This window comes from Topomyia yanbarensis, chromosome 2 (genome assembly GCF_030247195.1).
Source record: "Topomyia yanbarensis strain Yona2022 chromosome 2, ASM3024719v1, whole genome shotgun sequence".
NCBI classification, from domain to species: domain Eukaryota; kingdom Metazoa; phylum Arthropoda; class Insecta; order Diptera; family Culicidae; genus Topomyia; species Topomyia yanbarensis.
In genome coordinates this window covers 108,662,155-108,666,051 of record NC_080671.1, presented here as the reverse complement: position 1 = coordinate 108,666,051, position 3,897 = coordinate 108,662,155, and positions in this window count along the sequence as shown.

The window sequence follows — 3,897 nt, the reverse complement described above, 5'->3', positions numbered from 1 at the left end:
AAGGCAAACATTATATATTCAAAAACGTTCTACTGCAGTAATAGGAAAACTTTTATTTTAGTAACCCTTCAGTTAATTGAAAAAAGTGGAATAAAATGTAATAAGAAATTAAGTTGCATATTTTTTTCTTTAAATTTTCATATTTTCAATGTTTTTGACATACGAAAATGAAATGGATGATTTTCGCATTTACGTAGTAAAAACCACCTTTCATTCTTAAAGGAATTTCACAAAAAAAAAATAAAATCGAAATACCAGTACTTCTATATAGTAGCGCATATATTCCAATACAGTGAAATAAAAACATATTGTATTTCATCAATAAGAACGACGCCATATTTGATCAAAAAAATTGCTCTGTACATTACATCTAATCAGGAGTCCGGTCTCAACCGGTACAGAATTATTGAACATTAGAAAAACTGCAACTAATGTATGATTTGTAGCATACAACAGAAATGATTTTTAAAAATAGGGGATTTTACGGACAAAATATCCCAAAACTCCAACTTCCGCATTCTTCAAGAAACAGATGTTTTCTCATTCAAAAACTAAGATTACTCCCCTTTAAAATGTATGAAGTGTAATTTTCTAAAGGCTAGTTCGAATATTCTAGCATTTAATGTATTTTCCTCTAATATTTTCCCAAAGAGCCAATGACAAAAACTTCAATTGAAGTGAACGGGAGTCAAACTATGTGGTATTTGGCAAAAAAAAGCTTCAAAAAAGTTACAAAATTGTTCGGGATAACACCTCTGGCACCACTGTCGTCGAACGAAATAAAAGAATGACGTTAGAAATGTCAACGTGCCGTCGAACGAGCCTAAAAATAATTGCAATTGTCATCATATAAATACCGTTAGATCCATATATCAATACCGTTAGATTTTCGGATTGGGCAAGCACGCTGAAGAAGGTAATTTAGTTAAATTTGATTAAAATATGTAGAATACAATTTTCGATTTCGGATCAGCTTTCTAGACAGCAAAAGGAAATTTGAAAGTTGTGAGAGGAGATAGTTGGAGGAAGGAAAATAGTTGGACGTCAATTAGGAAAAGGGATAAAAGCTATCTGCAGGAGGAATCGAGAAGGAACTAATCGTAAATTTTGGATTGTGAATTAATTTAAAATTTGAAACGTCTTAAATACACTATTGCAGTTTTGATCTGCTGCTGCTGTTGTTGTACAAAAGCCAGATACAAAAAGATTCTCTGGAAGGAATCCGAACAATAGTCTTAACTGAAAAATATTAGGACTTAATTTGGTAGAAAATTATAGTAAATTTGAATGGAAATACGCAAAAAAGCTATGTAACATTCTTTTGGAGAAAGAGTCCAATAAAATTGACTGCAGATTCACATTGAAATACGATGTTGGTGAACGAATGATAGAATAATCAAACTAATTTGGACCCCTCCTTATTTTGGACGCTTTCATACATTTGTATCCTTTACTGCCAATTACTCCAAATTCGTTTGGTTTGATGAAGATAATTATATTCTTTGGGTTGTGTTCAAGTCCCAGCATAATTAGTTCATCTCTAATTCCTTTAAATTAGTCAAAATTCACAGTTGAAAACTTGATATCGAAAGCGATTCATAATTCCACGATTTCCAACAGAAATCAGAAGAAGTGGTGCACTTTTAAATTGGATTTAAGAGTAAAAATTTATTGTTTTTAAATTTAATAATTTTGTCTCTATTTGGATCTTGCATTTTATGTATTTGAAATGGTTAGTTTGTGTAGTTTTTCTTAGAAGTATAAAATAACTAGTCCAAAATATGTCGTAAAAATAATAGCGTCAAAATATTTCGGACACAGCTAGATTTTCTTTCGTAATAGCAGTCTGTTTATCAATTTAGAATAATCAAAATTATCACTTCATCAATTATTTTTTTTTTTGCGGTGCGGTTGCGGTAAAACCGCGCGGTAAAAGCTCTTTCCCGCACCGCATCTGCGGGAAAAAGTGTCTCACCGCACCGCAGATTTTGCGGTGCGGGTGCGGTAAATACCGCGCGGTTGCGGTAATTACCGCAACCGCGACGAACCCTATCTAGATATATGGATATCAATGGATGGCTTGACGAGCAGATGATGAAAATTGATGTGTGACGCTATTATCTAAAATTGCGACTTTTACACAAACGAAAGATGTTTTCAAATGATGCAATGCATCGACTCAACCAATTGTTAGGGCTGTAAGCAATAAAAATACTAATTTAGCCAGAGCTGTGAAGGATGCTGTTAATAAGAAGTCGACATCTTTGATTTTAAAATAGCATCAGACATCGGATTGTGGCATTAATTCTAGCGTCCCATTCAGAAAATAGCCATATTATTAGGAATATAGAGAATTTCACACAACCGCAGGTGTCATATTTCCATTTTTTGCTTGTGACCTTTTTTCGGAAATAGCCGTATTGTTAAGGTCCTAGCGAATTACGTTTAATCTGCATATTGTGAAGATTACAGAGAATTTCAATGAATGGTGTCAGGCTTCTATTTGCGTCATCTACTCGTTAACCCCATTCCGAAAATTATTAAATTGTATACTGTACTATACTATACTAAGCATCTTCATACGGTAGTGTACGCATGAAGTTGGTTCGTACAAAATAGGTGAAACAAGTTACGTAAATCGAATATTACAGACAAAAAATGATTTCGTAAATGGTGGTTCCACTGTATTAAACATCCGAACATCAAGGGACCCCAGTAGCTTTCTTGAGGAACATCTTGAATAACGTACAATAAGGTTCTACCGAAAGTAGATTATTTTGAAAATGAAGAGTATAATTCTCAATCAGTCAAATAAAAAATTCAAAACTACATTATCCAAATCGTGAATAAAAATATATATTTCTAGGAAGGCGCGCTTCCGTTTACATAAGAGATAGAGCCCCTTATGTCACTCTTTCTTCCTTTATTCAAATTCATTATGTGCAGAATGTGATACTGGTGAAATTTAGATTTATTCTTGTTCTTCGATTGTTGCATTTTCCCTATGTTTTCCATTATTCTTGTTTTTTACGATCTTCTTCGAAAAAGAATTCCATGTTTCTTCTGTTACTTCTTCTTGGCCTTATTATGTTTTCTTTATATTTCTTTTCGATTATTTTACAACTTTCTCTTTTTCTCTATTTGGTATTTACATTTTTCAAATTTTCTATTTACTGCTTTTTGTTTGATTCTTCTGATTTTTGTTTATTATTGTCTGTTTTATCAGTATTATCTGTTTTTGAATTCGGTTATGCCTCCACCTTAATTTTTTTGATTTCTGTATGGCTTTTATTTTTCTATTTGCCATTTTTTTGTTTTTCTATGTTTCAATATTTTATATTCTTCTATTTTGTATTTGCAATATTTGAACTATTTGTTTTTGTACCTTACTATCATTTCTACTTTTTTTTTGTTTTAGGTCATTCTATTTTCCCTTTTAGAAAATCATATTTATCTCATCTTCTATTCTCTCATTTCCCTTTTTTCATTGCTAATCCTCAATTATTCGTTTTTTCAATTATTCGTCTTCTTCTATTTTTCCAACTTTTCTGTTTTTAAATTTTTCGTATTTTTGTTATTTTGTATTATGATGTTGCATTATTTTATTCTTTTCATTATTGTCGTTGTTTCCGATGTTCTTCGAAGAATTTTTCTTATTTTTCTTTTTGTTTTTCATGACCTATTTAGTTTGTATTGATCTATTCCGTTTTTTCTTTCCTAATTTTTTACAATGCTTTCTATTTCTCTATTTGGAATTGTTTGAAAATTTTTATTATCTGTTTTACCGGTATTACGGTATTACACTCCACGAAGTCAATCAATAATTGTTGATTCAATACCAATATTTGATTTTTCAATCTCTATTTGGATACCAATTTTCTTTTCTTCAGTTTCAAT